Below are 16648 nucleotides of genomic sequence, written 5' to 3'. Positions count from 1 at the left end.
TTCGCCCTATTGTCCTGCCGTTCATAAGCAGTATTCCAAGGGGTGTTTCTCAACAAGATAACGCTCCCCCACATATCGCTGTTGTAGCCCCACATGGTCTACAGAGCGTCAACATGTTGCCTTGGCCTGCTCGATCACCAGATCTGCCGGCCGGGGTGGCCGAGCGGTTCTAGGTGTTACGATCTGGATCGCGCGACCGCTACGGTCGCAGGTTCGAGTCCTGCCTCAGGTGTGGATGTGTGTGATGACCTTAGGTTAGTTAGGTTTAAGTAGTTCTAAGTTCTAGGGGACCAATGACCTCAGAAGTTAAGTCCCATAGTGCTCAGAGCCATTTTTTTTTCACCAGATCAGTCACCAGTCGATGTCATCGGACGGCAACTGCAGCGATATCCTCAAACAGCATTAACTGTCCCTATATTGACAGACCAAATGCAACAGGCATGGAACTGCATCCCAAAAACTGACATCCGGCGCATGTACAACATAATGTATGCACGTTGCATGGTTGCATTCAACATTCCGGCTGCTACACCAGTTGTGAGTGCGCCAGCATTTCAGATTTGCAATGCTTTATCTCGCGCTTACATTAACCTGTGATTTCACAACGTTAATGACTTAAAAACACTGATGAGCCAAAACATTATGACCACCTGCTTAATACGTCAACATGTCTACTCAAATGTCAGTAATTCGCGTAAATAATGGGCTGCTGGTTTGGCACCAGATAGCGATACAGATGGGTTCCACAGGATTTACGTCAGGCGAATCTTCGACGTGAGTCCATTATAATGCTTCTCAAACCACTGTAGCACGATTGTGTCTCCTAGACACTGAAAAACTGCTGAAATATGACATCACCGTCGGGGTAGACATCAAGCATCAATGAAATCAGGTAGTTCACAATTGCCATCTTGTCTTCGATTACTGCCACAGATCCCATGCAAGCGCAGGAGAAAGTCTCTCATAGCATAATACAGCTCCATCAACCTGCGTCTCTGCCGCGCTGCGCCTTCATACCCGCTTCCTCGAAGACGGCGTTTGTGGAGACGGCCATCGACATAGTGTAGCAAAAATGTAATTCACCCGAATAGCCGACACGTTTCCATTGATCGAGGGTCTAATCTAGATGGTCCCTTGCCCTCTACAATAGTAATTGATGTCGTTGTGTCAACGTGTAGTGGTGGTATGCTGCAGAGCTTCATGTTCAACAATGTGAGATGAACGGTGTGGTCCTAAACACTTGTGCGTGCTCCAGCATTGTGCTCTTTCGGCAGAGATGCCACAGATCACCATCTACCCTGCTTTACAAAGCAGACGAGCCTCCGAACCCCACGTTCTCTGAATAGTCATGGTCCTCCAACCATGTAACGTCCAGTTGTAGTTTCACTGTGCTACCTTTTTCCCTAGATACTCAGGACAGCAGCACGTGAACATTAAACCAGCTTCACCGTTTTCGAGACCTAGTTAGCATGCTCAACGCAATAATAACCTAGCCTTTGTCAATGTTGCTTATCTCAATGCATTTCTCGATTTGCACCCCATACGTTCGCTAGGGTGAACCCCGTCCGTGTCTGCTCTACTTTCATACTTTTATTACCGCGTCACGTGCCCGCAACGCCACCAGCAGGCATACAACGTCGCGGCGAGCAGTGGTCATAATGTTTTGGCTGATTAGAGTACGGTACCTGATAAATGTATTGTTATATAGCTAGAGAAGGCCGAAATGCACGCTATAAGCTCACGCAGGATGGCGTGAGGTCTGAAACAGGATACGTAATGAATGCTATAACGAAAAGTACGTAGCTTCTGGAATACTTAACTTTAATCCATCATTGTTGTACATCGCTCTTGGCGATACAAACGAGACTCTGTAGATACATGCAATGTTACTAATGGCGCCTTGCTAGGTCGTAGCCATTGACTTAGCTGAAGGCTATTCTAACTATCTGCTCTGCAAATGAGCGAGGCTTCGTCAGTGTGCATCGCTAGCGAAGTCGTCCGTACAACTGGGGCGAGTGCTAGTACGTCTCTCTAGACCTGCCGTGTAGTGGCGCTCGGTCTGCGATCACTGACAGTGGCGACACGCGGGTCCGACATGTACTAATGGACGGCGGCCGATTTAAAGCTACCACCTAGCAAGTGTGGTGTCTGGCGGTGACACCACATGTATTCCTGAAATTCTTCACGCTGCAGTCATTATTTTTTGCTGTTGCAACTTTTTTTCCGTCACTGCATACGAACTGAAGAACAGTAGTACATACTGTATGCATAAATATATGTTTGGAGTACGTGAAGATGAGTAGTCACCCACTGAAACTTCTGTGCAGATTAAAACTGTGTGACGCGCTAGGACTCGAAACCGTAGTTTGTCTGTATAGCATTGTGCATTAGAACATTACCAGTGAAAGGCAAAATTCTGGGCTCGAGTTTCGCTCAAGCATGAAGGATTTTTTATGACAGGAAGTATCGAAACAACGCACACTCCGCTACTGAATGAAACGTTCATTCTGGTAGAAATGTACTGCAATAAACAAGAACAAAATAGGAATGACTTCATGCGGCAATTTTATTAGCTACGTATTTGCTCTTTCTCTCTGTGGTTCATTTCGACGCTGTCTACGAAGAATGTTTCTGTCAAACAACGTGCACAAAAGTGACGGGGCGGATTTTCACATTTGGAAATGTGCCGTGTATGGATCATGGGTGTTGGGACTATATTTGATGCATGGTGCGAATGTACTCACAGTAACTGAATATGCCGTTGCTGGTTGGTGTTTAGTCAACACAGCAACCCGTCACGAGTTAACCGAGTTTGGATGCGGGGTGATAATCGTTCCAAGACGCTTGGGTCACAGCGATTCGGAGACAACATAATAATTCGGTTTTCCGAGGCCGAAAGCGGCTAGTGCGGATGTCACAGAGGCAGTGTTTCCAGTCACGAAAATCGCCACGAAGGTCGACCACAAGTGTTTGACGAACAGACTCCTCTCTACAGCCGCATGGGCTATCGACGGTCGGCTGTAGGCTAGACCGCAGCCGATTTCAATGTGGGACGTCACGAACCCACTTCTGTCAGGGCTGTAAGGTGAAGAGCACGACGCACAGTGCTCAGCAACCGACGGCTAACTCTCCGTCCTCTGCTGACACCTCGACATGGCGTTCAAAGACTGGCTTTGGTCGGCGAACGTCGTCACCGGAGCACGGAACTGTGACGGTGTGGACCGTGGTCGATGAATCCGAGTTCCAGCTGAATCTAACTGATAGGCGTATGAGTGTATCGGGTATGCGAACTTTTTGGTCATATGGTTGTTCGTTTCTTAACCAACGCTGAGCGCTGCGTAAAAAGTTGATTATGTACATGGATAATAATAATAATAATAATAATAATTTGAGAAAATTCTTTATAGAACGAGCAGAAACTAGCAAAATACACAAAGCAATCACTCATGTAAATACATCGGCTACACCACTGCAATTTCATAACCACTTCTACAACCCTTTAGATCACATAACATCAACAGATACGAAGAAAGTAAATTGGAAAAAGAAAACACTACATGGCAAGCACCCGTATCATCTAACACAGCCACACATCGATCAAGACGAATCCAACACATGGCTAAGAAAAGGCAATATATACAGTGAGACGGAAGGATTCACGATTGCAATACAGGATCAAACAATAAACACCAGATATTACAGCAAGCATATTATTAAAGATCCCAATACCACAACAGATAAATGCAGACTTTGCAAACAACAAATACAAACAGTAGATCACATCACAAGCGGATGTACAATACTAGCAAATACAGAATACCCCAGAAGACATGACAATGTAGCAAAAATAATACATCAACAGCTTGCCTTACAACATAAACTTATAAAACAACATGTTCCCACATACAAGTATGCACCACAAAATGTACTGGAGAACGATGAATACAAATTATACTGGAACAGAACCATTATAACAGATAAAACAACACCACATAACAAACCTGACATCATACTCACCAATAAAAAGAAGAAATTAACACAACTAATCGAAATATCCATACCCAATACAACAAATATACAAAAGAAAACAGGAGAAAAAAATTGAAAAATACATCCAACTGGCTGAGGAAGTCAAGGACATGTGGCATCAGGATAAAGTTGACATTATACCAATTATACTATCAACTACAGGAGTCATACCACACAATATCCACCAGTACATCAATGCAATACAGCTACATCCAAACTTATACATACAACTACAGAAATCTGTAATTATTGACACTTGTTCAATTACTCGAAAGTTCCTAAATGCAATGTAACATATACCGTACAGTTAAAAGGAAGTCACGCTTGATAAAGGTCCACGTCACCTTCCATTTTTAACCAGACATAACGTCTGAGACACTAAAATAATAATAATAATAATAATAATAATACACTGACGTGACAAAAGTCGTGGGATACTCATAATATCATTTTGAAACTCCTTTTACCCGGCGTAGTGCAGCAACTCGACGTGGCATGGACTCAAGAAGTCGTTGGACGTCCCTTTAAAAAATATTGAGCCACGCTGCCCGTACAGCCGTTCGTAATTGCGGAAGTGTTGCCGGTGCAAGAGTTTGTGCACGAACTGATCTCTCGATTATGTCCCATAAATATTCGATGGGATTCATGTCGGACGATCTGGGTGGCCATATCATCCGCTCGAATTGTCCCGAACGTTCTTCAAACCAATCGCGAACAACTGTGCCCTGATGGCACGGCGCACTGTCAATAATAGAAATTCCATCCTAGTTGGGAAAATGAAGTCCACGAATGGCTGCAAATGGTGTCTAAGTAACCGAACGTAACCATTTACAGTCAAAAACCTGTTCAGTTTCACCAGAGGACTCAGTTCATTCCACGTAAACACAGTCCGCACCATTATGGAGCCACCATCAACTTGCAGCGTGTCAACTTGGGTCCATGGATTAGTTGGGTCCGCGCCACACTCGAATCCTTCCATCAGCTCTTGCCAACTACAATCGAGACTCATCTGACCAGACCACGATTTTCCATTCATCTAGGGTCCAACCGATAGGTCACGGGCCTGGGAGAGATTTTGCTGGCGATGGGATGCTGTTAGCAACGGCACTTGCGTCGGTTATCTGCTGCGGTAGCTCATTAACGCCAAATTTCCCCGCACTGTCTTAACAGAAATGTTCATCATACGCCCCACAATGATTTCTGCAGTTATTTCACACAGTGCTGCTTGTCTGTTAACACTGACAATTATACGCAGACGCCGCTGCTCTCGATTGTTAAATGAACGTCGCTGCGTTGTACGTGGTGAGAGTTGACATCTGGTGTTCTCGGCACACTCTTCACACTAAGGATCTCGGAATACTGAATTCCCAAACGATTTTCCAAATGGAAAGTTCCATGCGTCTAGGTTCAACTACCATTCCGCGTTCAAAGTGTGCTAATTCTCGTCGCGTGGCTGTAATCACGTCGGAAACCTTCTCACATGAATCACCTGAGTACAACTGGCAGCTCCACCAATGCACGGCCCTTTTATACCTTGTGTCCGCGACACTACCGTCGTCTGTAAACGTACATATCACTGTCCCATGAGTTTTGTCACCTCAGTGTAATTTCTCGTTGCTCAGTGGTCTGGTGCAAGTCTTTCAATTAGACACTACTTCGGCGTTTCGCGTGCTCCTAACCTGCCCCAGTTATCTAATCGGGGATAGGGGACCCACAGTTTTATGTGGAACCCGAGCCAAGTTTAGTTTCTGGCGACCCCTCAGTTCGTTGAGAGTTGAAAGTTACGTTCATATACTGCTAGAGTGGAGAGCAGCTACGAAGACTGTTGAGGGTCGCGTTCTGCTCAGAGAGAAAGGAAAGATACGTTGCGACGCTGCCAGTTTCTTTCCGTCAGTTCACGCACAGAGACAGCTGACGGCGCGCTAGCATAAACATCGTTCCACAGTGAACTTTAAGAACTGCATTCTTAGTAACGAGAATCCTTATGGGAGCGCGCGCGCAAACACACACGCACACGCACACGCACACACACACACACACACACACACACACACACACACACACAACATTCCACATAGAATTAATTAATATTGAACTCAATCAGCCGGCCAGAGTGGCCGAGCGGTTCTAGGCGGGACCGCTACGGTCGCAGGTTCGAATCTGCCCGGTCATGGATGTGTGTGATGTCTTTAGGTTAGTTAGGTTTAAGTAGTTCTAAGTTCTAGGGGACTGATGACCTCCGATGTTAAGTCCCATACTGCTCAGAGCCATTTGAACCATTTTTGAACTCAATCATAACATTCCTAATCGTATAAAATACCGAGATAAATAATTTCTTTACATTAATTTCTATATGGTTGAAGACGACAGACTCTGAAAGTAAAACAGCTGTAAGGAAATATATATATATATATATATATATATATATATATATATATATATATATATATATATATATATAAACAGGAAAACAACTGCACGTGGTAACAAGGTATATATGCAAAACTTCGTGCTGTTTTGAGATTTGTAAAAACTTTCTTAAAAACTCTGAGCTGAAGTAAGTGCTGTGTTTGACCGCACCTTTTGATTGTTTTGACTTTGAACCTTAAATCTTTTACTCCGACAAAGGACCGTAAAACTTAACACGTGATGTGAATGTCAGCTTGCTATATCTTACTCGTTCCCGAGATTTTGGGTCATAACAGTCGGGCAGACAGACAGGAGCACAACGGAGTGTGGTATTATAATGGCTACGTTTCTACCGAATGAGATACGGAACCCTAATGATGTAACTTGGGTAATGTAACTTTTTTTCAAAAACAGTGTACAAACTGCAACGCGTGTTAGACAACAACACAAAGGATTTAATAATTACAGCAATAAATAAATAAATAAACAGTGATACGGATGATGTGGGTGAATAATGTTGTTCTGGCTTGTCCTGGCAGGAGAGGCTCGGCTGTGGTGTGAAATGTGTTCACGTAGTAGAAAATAGACCGCACTAACCAGTTGCAGAGACAAAAGAGAGCTGCACGCTATGTAGACATTCTAGCTTCAAATGGCTCTAAGCACTACGGGACTTAACATCTGAGGTCATCAGTCCCCTAGACTTGGAACTACTTAAACCTAACTAACCTAAGGACATCACGCACATCCATGCCCGAGGTAGGATTCGAACCTGCGATCGTACCAGCCGCGTGGTTCTGGATTGAAGCACCTAGAACCGCTCGACCACCGCGGCGGCAGAATTCTAGCAGGTCATATCCATCCCTTTCTGGAATTCGAGCACATTGATGGATATGCCACACTTCAACAGGACAATGCGACATGTGACCGCTTATTAGTTTCACACAGGTGGCTTAATGAACGACTGTGGGTTGTCCTCCATGACCACCCGATACGGCTCAGCGTAGCATTTGTGGGACGCTGGCGATCTACATCCACATATACTCATACTTTTAAACACATATTCCGCAAGTAACCGCTACATGAGTGGCGGAAGGTACGTTGTACCATTGTCCTTCCAGCTCCATTTTCAGATGGAGCGAGGGAAAAATGACTGTTTGTCTGCTTCCGTGCGAGCCATAATTCCCCTTACCTTGTACTCGCGGTCCTTACACCAAGTGTACGTTAGCAGCGTTAGAATCGTTCTGCCCTCAGCGGAAAATTCTTGTTCTTTAAATTTTCTCAATAATGTTTAGCAAAAACAACTTCGTCTACCCGCCAGCAGACGAAGCGTCTCGGTTGTACTAGCATTTTGATACAATCTATTGCTAGCAAATCTAGCAGTTCGCCTCAGAATTGCTTGGATGTCTTCCTTTACAATGTCCAGGTGGTATTCGTGTACGCCAGATAAAGCCAGCACTAAAGACAAAAGAACAGTTGTAGAGTAGCGGGGTGATGTTACGTAGCTGCCAAAATTTTCAGACTTCATTTTCTGCATCCAAAGTGATTTATGCTCCACTACAAATGTCGTGCTATTTGATCTAACTCCAAATTCGTACTCCTTCTAATCGAAAGAAGTGCCATTAGATGATGCGTGTTGTAGATCCAATAGTATATTTAGGTCATTGTGGTTTAAGTACCGTAGTCTGTGGGTAGGTGAAACTGAAATTCGTTTTTTGTTTGTACTTTCTTAGATTTGGAATGCCATTTCGAGTAATTATTCTGTTTGGCTAATCTACACGTGAATTTGTATTCTTACTCGAAGAATGGATGAGAATGTTTCGCCACCCAAGCGCCGCCCCCCCTCTCATCCCTTTCACCCGAGCCGGTTTTCGCTCCTAATTGTGATACACACTGTATGCAAATCTTGCACTATGACGGCCCTGGCGTCTGCTTCAGCTTGTCACCCAGGCGGTCGCTGCTAATTGTGTCCTGAACAGATACCTTGCAGGGGGCCTCTGGCGGCCTACCCCCCCCCCCTCCCCCACACTGTTTGGTGCTCCAAGCGTCAGATTGTGTCGATTGTGCGTTAAGCTGTCCCTGCTAATTCGACTGATACTTATTTTGCCAGCACAGAAACGACACTATGGCACCTATAATGAGTCGTCAGACAGCCGAAGGCAACGCCTCGTAGTCATGGAAATTTTTTCATGAGTGCTTAAAAGATTACGACGCTGATCAAGAAAAAGTCGCGATCTGTTTTACCTTGTAAAAAACTTTCTAAAACCAAGATCGCATGAATCTGTATATAAAAGGCAATGTCCCAACTAACTGACTGATTCACTCAATCATTCATCATCGACCAGCCCAAATCAGTAAGGACAGAAACTCGAAATTTCTAGAGGGTGTTGATTTTATACTATACGCATCGTTTAAGAAATGATTTTTTATTTATTTTTTTGTTTTTTGAAATAGGTGAGATAGTTGAATAGTGGTTGAAAGGTTTTCTTGAACACATCGCTAGTAAGGCAATTTTGATTCTGGGCCTAGCAAATTTGGTATTTGTTTTCCATGTTTTAGTATTTTTTGAAATTAATTCCGATATGGACGAAATAGTGGCTGAAAGTTGTTTTTGAAAATAAATCATTATTAAAGAGCTATTAAAGCATTAAAGCTACATCTATGGAAAATTGGTATTTGATATCTCGTTTTAAATACATAAATTCGTATTTCACTGTTTTTGGAAATTCACCTCCGAAGGGGGTGAACTAGGGGGTGAAATGTACTATGAAAATATTTCATTGTTCAAAAAATTTTTAAACTAAATCTTTGAATGTTGGTACTTGGCTTCTCGGTCAGAGACAAAAAAAAAACAAAAAAAAACGTGTTTCTCACTTTTTGGACATTCAGCCCTTAAGTGGGTGAAATAGAGCCACCATTACCCAGCCTTAACTGATAAGGATACACAGTTGAAATTTGGAGGCGGTGTTGATCTCATACTGTAGACATCGTTTAAGAAGGGTTCAACTGGCTCTAAGCACTATGGGACTTAACATCTGAGGTCATCAGTCCCCTAGAACTTCGAACTACTTAAAACTAACTAACCTAAGGACATCACACACATCCATGCCCGAGGAAGCAGGATTCGAACCTGCGACCGTAGTAGCAGCGCGGTTCCGGACTGAAGCGCCTAGAACCGCTCGGCCACAGTGGCCGGCGTTTAAGAAGCGACTGTTCAAAATTCCACTCTTTGGGAAGACATAGAGGATGATAAGTTTCATGAAATTATTTCATTGTGAAAGCATTTCCAAAGATAAGGCTATGAAAATTTGTATTTGGCTTGGAACAAACAAAAAATTACGTGTATCTCTATTTTTGGAAATTCAACTCCCAAGGGGGAAATACGGGATGAACAATTAAAAGAAAATATTTTGAGCTATTTTAAAAAGCTTATCTATGAAAATCAGCATTTCACTTCTCGACGAGATATACAGAAATACACACAGTATTAGGGGCTGAAACTTTGTATGGAAATGTTACCACAAGGTACCAGTAACAGGAACCTTTGACTCCCACTACCAGAACCGATTTATGGTCAGAAGTACATTCTGGAGAGACCATGCTTCTATGGCATTAATTGGCGTGAAAAGCTTGAAAGGTGTTGCAATTTGTGAACAACATAAAAATTCGAGTAAAAGAAAAAAATCTGTGCAGACCATACGACATACGAGAGAGGAACAACGGACGCTACGCTACTATTTCTTAATTTTCAAGAACCGATTTCGACAGACTTTGCTGTCATTTTCACGTCTTAAAACATTTTTGATAGGAAACGTGTTCATGGGGATGCAACTCACAATGAACACCTTTTGTAACAAAAATTTATGAAGACTTGAAGATGACAGCAAAGTCTTTCCAAACCGGTTACTGGAAATAAAGAAATACTTATGAAATACTGACATCAGAAAATTTTTTACTAAGAGAAAAAAAACGTCAAAATAGAACCTTCAAGGAAAAGCGTGGTGGTGCGTGGAAATACACGTACACTTCAGTGATGTAACCTTGGTAGGAGAACATATTAATACCTTTCCTCGTGAGGAAAGCAAAGCCATTATAAACAGCTTAAGTCGCAGGAGAAATGCTTAAGTACAGGACTTGATGAAAACAGACTGTATGAAGCATTCAGAGCAAAGCATTCAGAAAAGAACAGTTACAAGTGAAGGCTGTATTAAGTCCACAAGTAGCGATACTTGTGCTGCAGCAACAGGCTTACAGAAAGCGTTCTTTCTGCCAAGACTTAGCTACAGCAACATGTGCTACTCCCATCAACTCTGATGTTACAATTTCGGAATCCACATGGCCGGTACTGGTGGTTGTATGATTTGTATATGTGACGTGAAGCCGGCCGGTGTGGCCGTGCGGTTCTAGGCGCTTCAGTCTGGAACCGCGTGACCGCTACGGTCACAGGTTCGAATCCTGCCTCGGGCATGGATGTATGTGATGTCCTTAGGCTAGTTAGGTTTAAGTAGTTCTAAGTTCTAGGGGACTGATGACCACAGATGTTAAGTCCCATAGTGCTCAGAGCCATTTTTTTGTGACGTGAAGACTAGTCAGAAAGAGGAGAGAACTAGATGGCATCCTGGATAACACAGGCATCAAATGTGGGACTTCTCAAAACTTACAAACAAAATCTGTCTCTACAGAGTGATAACTGCGCTGGTCGATTAAAGTACAAGATGTCTTGGTTTCTATACATATTCATTGTGTCAAACGGTTTCTTTAATACCACTGATCACAAATTTCTTCGGATCGTGAAAACGTTGCTCTTATTGAGAAACGCACTAGTGGCTGGACATTCAAACAAGGGGACCGTCAGACCTGTTTATCACGGATTTTGATATGTTTTGGGTATGTTGTAAAGCGCAGTGACCGAGCGAGGTGGCGCAGTGGTAGCACACTGGACTCGCATTCGGGAGGACGACGGTTCAATCCCGCGTCCGGCCATCCTGATTTAGGTTTTCCGTGATTTCCCTAAATCGGTCCAGGCAAATGCTGGAATGGTTCCTTTGAAAGGGCACGGTCGACTTCCTTCCCCATCCTTCCCTTATCCGATGAGACCGATGACCTCGCTGTTTGGTCTCTTCCCCCAAACAACCCAACCCCCCCAAAGCACAGTGTCATGAGTATATGGCTAGTGGCTTTTTGTGCGACAGCTCCTAGTTTCAGAGAAAATGAACGCTGAAGTTTTATGTGTACCTTTTTCACTTGTAACGTAGGCCGTGTTTCGACTAAGGCTTACGGTTATCGTGCTGACGGGACCAGTTCAAATACTTCTCGTATACTTTTCTTTACATAACTAATTCGTGGGGAGGGCAGGCTGATGAATGACTTTACGATCATTTCTTTATAGTTGAAAGAAAACCATGTACTTGCACCGTAAATATTATGCTACCCAAAATGTGCTCCAATTTGCCAACCCTGTCATGTCGATTTTTATAGCCAGGTTAAAATTTTGACAGAAAAGATCTCATAATGCTTCCGATTCGCTAATGACTAATAAAGAAATCGTTTCGGGGGAAAATTCCTTAAAAATACATTCTTTAATTCGGCATTAGTTTAGTTCGCCTATTTTCACAGAAATGATAAATACGCGTGGCTGGCATCGGAATTGTTCTAAGAAAGAACATTCTTTTGGAATTCAGTTCGAACGACTCGTGTTTTTCGGTATCGCTTCTGAAAAATTCATGAGCTTGCATGGCAGTGGCGTACATTAAATGTGCGTAGAGTTCCAAGGATTTGTGTTTCGGTTGCTTCTTCGTTGAACACCATCGCAAATTCTCTCTTAGCACAGAAAGCGATGCAAGCGATATTCTGTAACAAACGGAATATACTTTTGAAACAAGTTTGCTGTGATGACTGATTATTTATGAAATTCCTAATGCGAAAATGACCATTTTTGGATAATTCAGCATGACATGTACCAGGGGTTCCCAGACTTTTGCTCTGACGGAACACTTTGAGAATCCTAATACTTTGATGAAAACCTTTTTTTTATTTTGAAGGTTGACTAAATATTAAAAAGTGGCAAAAATTTCCTTTATTCGGTGATTATTTCAGTTGTAAATTGCAATTAGTAACACAGAAATCATAATAAAATTAAAAAAATGGTTATTATCGTCAAAAACTCGGAGAAAAAAAAACGCCATGTAATTAATAGTTTCTCGCAGAGCACTTATTCACATCCCGCGGAACGCCAGTGACCCGCGGAAAACAGTTAGGGAAACCCTGACATATTCTGTGTAATGTTATTCTCTACGATGTAATTTAAAAAGAAAAGTAGAACGCGGGAAGAATTTAAACTCGTAGCGCGAAGGTGGTGAGCGTAAACCTTAGGTACTGCTCTAGGCTCACCTGCTCGAAACGCGACTTACGTTACAGGTATAGGAGGTATACATAAAACTTCAAGATCGATTTTCTCGCCCGGGTTCCCGGGTTCGATTCCCGGCGGGGTCAGGGATTTTCTCTGCCTCGTGATGACTGGGTGTTGTGTGCTGTCCTTAGGTTAGTTAGGTTTAAGTAGTTCTAAGTTCTAGGGGACTGCTGACGATTGATGTTAAGTCCCATAGTACTCAGAGCCATTTGAACCATATTGATTTTCTCGGAAAGTAGGGGCCGTCGCATTTAAACATGCCGACCAGGTACTCAGGACAGGTCCCCCTACAACAAACCTAACTCATGAAAACCAGTGATTAACATTTATGATGGTCCTCTTGTACGTTGCAAGCTGTGGAAGATGTGAAGACTGCTATTGTTGCTGCAAGACCCTCTAAACCCTTCAGAGAGCTGAACATAGAGAATAAAAACTTCTTTGAATTCGACCATGTCTCATCGAAGTACACTGGCATCCCCGAAATAGGGATCACAAAAGCTATATGGCTACAAATCACCAAAGACCTCTGCGAGTGGTCTTATAGAAAAAGGAACTACAGTGATACTGCAGATTAAGAAACATGCCGTGTGTCGAAGGCTGCCACCACTCACAATCACATAAAAACTGCAATTCATCCAAGCCTGGGCAGTGAAATACCTCTCAGTGAATTAAAAAACAGAAGTTTAAGGGTAAATGCTTGATTTTATTAGTAAAATAAATGTAAATGTCGTGTAACTTGGGTCTTCCCTCGGGTAGACCATTCGCCGGGTGCAAGTCTTTCGATGTGACGCCACTTCGGCGACTTGCGCGTCGATGAGGATGAAATGATGAAGATTAGGACAACACAACACCCAGCCCCTGAGAGTAGAAAATCTCCGACCAAGCGGGGAATCGAACCCTGGCCCTTAGGACTGACATTCTGTCGCGCTGACCACTCAGCTACCGGGAACGGACATTCTATTAGTGAGAAAATGAAACAATACTTTTCAAGAATTCTTTCAATCTAGGTGCCTACTGATGATGGTAGTGAGCAAGGGCTTATATCTAGTTCGTAACATTTCTATCGGATTTGGATCTTTTCGAAGCTTCTTAATTATTTTTTTTTTGCAATGGCCAGATGCGAGAAGGATTCGCTCGCGGAGGGTTCCGTACAAATATCAGTACGAACACAGGCAGTTCATTCATTCTGGGAACCGAGGATCTCGATGATTTTTGCCGATTATCGTCATTGATACTGGCAAGGTATCGGTCCCAGGGATTACAAGACTTTAGAGTATGTATTAATTTCAAGTTGGAAGTCAGGTAATAGATAAGAAAGCAAATATTTTTTGTGTGATGACAAATTAACAATTCTCTGATTCTTTTCCTTTACTTGTACTGTGAAACGTTTCTTCTTGGCAAATTTCATAATTCTAGGTCAACGGGAAGTACACTGGAAGTTTCCACTTCCCGCGAAGTGTAGCTACGTGCCTTCGCCGAAGATGCACACCAAAATTTCGTCTACTTGTGAGTAATGCTTCATCTGCAATTCCTGTACGATTTCTGAAGATTCCTCAAGAAGGCGAAACACGTCAATAAAGCTGATGCTGTTTTTCCTACTGAAAAATGTAGGCCATATTTCGACCAAGCTTAACGCAGAGTATCCGCTGAGGTTTACGGTTACCACGCTGACGGTACCAGTTCAAATCACGTACTTTTCTTGTGGTAACTAACGGTTGCTGCACACCATGGCCATACAGTGTTTTTCCTACTGAAAAATGTAGGCCATTTTCCGGGTGAGCTTAGCGTAAAGTAGCGGCTAAGGTTTACGGTTGCCACACTAACGGTACCAGCTCAGAGCCTTCTCTCGTACTTTTCTTTACATAACTAACGGTTGCTGCGGACCATGGCCAAAGAGTGGGACGATTTACGCAAAAAGCAATGTTAATTCTTACTGAGAAAGTTCCTTACACAGCATACATTATTCGCTATTATCTAATTTTTTCTTTCTTTAAGAGAAATGTTTGTATCAACAGTGTTCCACAAATGTTATTTTCACTTCTCCCTGCCTTCCCCCACTCCCCAAATAGTTTGATGGCACTTAGATCACACTGTTCAGTTGTGGGTAGCACTGAATCGATACCTTCTGAGATCGGGCCGATGCTTCGAAATGCTGCTGTGGTTTTGAAGGTGACGCCCTTTTAACATCACACCCAGGGCCTTCCCCACGACATCTGGCCGGTAAGAGCAGTACGCGAATCAAGTTTTGTGAACAAAGCACAGCAAGCGATTGAGGCATGACATCAGTAACACAGGAAGAAAATTATGAACAGGCGGTAGGACGTAATCACCAGCCGCAGAGCTGCAGGTACAAAGGAACAGACACTGCAGGCGCGGAGCCGCGTGGTACTCACCGTTTGCGTCCTCCGACGGCCGCTGCCCGACGTCGACTGCGCCGGCGCGTTGCGTCTCTCTCCCATTCTCTTCCTCTTCCTCTCTCTTTCTGGTTCTTTCTCCCAGCTGCGCTAGCGAGGCCCGCCTCCCGACGGGGGCAGTGGAGGTGGCTGGCTGCAGCCGCGCCGCGCCGCGCACCAAGGCCGCGGGGCGCATGCGCGGGACCCGACATCGGCTGTCGCTCCTCTCCGCTCTCCACCTTTCGTGTCTCGCGGCGGATTCCGTAGTCTCGTTCGTGCGCTCGAGATGGGGTACACTTTCGAGGCGCGTCATAGCACATACCTACTGGTATACACTGCAACCACCTTCTGCAGCTGGAAGAGTATCTAACGTCTAGCTACGCGGAGTGCTTCTCACAGCCGGTGAGCACCACGATCTGAGTAGTCCCAGAGATTTTCGGAGCCAATGATGTACTCCGCTCATACAGCATGTGATTCCTTAGAAAGAAACCGTTACAAAATCAAGCAAAAAACGATCGCTGGTCCTAGGGAATACAACTGAAACATTTCGCAGGCCTCCACACTTCCTTCGCCACGCTCTGCCATTTCAGAACTGGTTGTTGAGCACTTGCTCCCTCCAAATCGGTGGCAGATACTGGGACGCGTCGAAGGCTGTTGTGCGTTGCCAGCCAGCGGCGGCCCAGTTTCTGTGCTGCAGACGTCTCCCTGTCAGGGCATCGTCGCTACCACGGGCGCTGAAACATCAGTCGGCTGACTTGTTTACCTGACATGTTTGGTCCCACCGTGGTTTATTTGGATCGTAGTTAACGCACGACCCGTTATGACCAACATTAACCACGAGTTAACAATGAAACTGTCGTGCTGACTGCCGAAACTCATGACGACGGCGGCCGCACTGCGTCAGGTAAGCCGCCAGTCTCGTATATATACCTGTCTGCGCGTACTTCACAAGACCACGACACGTGGCACACGTCACGGGCTGTGCGCTGTAGTAGATGCATGTGCGAGGTGGCCGCGGTAACCTGACTCGACACAGTCGACGTCGAGGTCGTCACAGACGGACCGCCAGCTGAGTTGGTGTAGGATAAGTCAATGAGAGGTTGGGGTTTTAGCTGGCAGAGAGGGGGGTGGGGGGAGGGGGCGGAGAGAAGGAAGTGGCCCTGGCCTGCTTCGAGAACCATCATTTAGCAAGTGTTGATTCATTTTCGAGTGCCGCAGCGTGTTTAACTTGATACAGAAAAAGCCTGCGAACAGACCCATTTGTTCCAAAACTACATGATTCATCATCTATATTAATAAACTATATACTCGGTGCACAGTCACCCGATCCGAGTTACAGGTTGCCTATATCCAGGGCTCTCAAACTTTTCTCTGATGGAACACTTTAACAATCCTTGTACTTTGACAGAAC

The 16648-nt window shown here is 44.2% G+C and overlaps 1 long non-coding RNA gene across 1 annotated transcript in view; it reads right to left on the bottom strand.

Annotated features, from left to right (window-relative positions):
* The window catches only part of LOC124805305, a 156596-nt gene extending 141327 nt beyond the window's left edge, over positions 1–15269 (bottom strand). Inside the window, exon 1 of the long non-coding RNA XR_007017436.1 lies at positions 15238–15269. This is a non-coding gene — a long non-coding RNA (uncharacterized LOC124805305). The remainder of the gene's footprint in view (positions 1–15237) is intronic.
* Between the last annotated feature and the right edge of the window lie 1379 nt (positions 15270–16648).

This window comes from Schistocerca piceifrons, chromosome 7, assembly GCF_021461385.2.
Source record: "Schistocerca piceifrons isolate TAMUIC-IGC-003096 chromosome 7, iqSchPice1.1, whole genome shotgun sequence".
Classification (NCBI taxonomy): domain Eukaryota; kingdom Metazoa; phylum Arthropoda; class Insecta; order Orthoptera; family Acrididae; genus Schistocerca; species Schistocerca piceifrons.
This window is presented reverse-complemented; position numbering and strand designations above follow the sequence as displayed.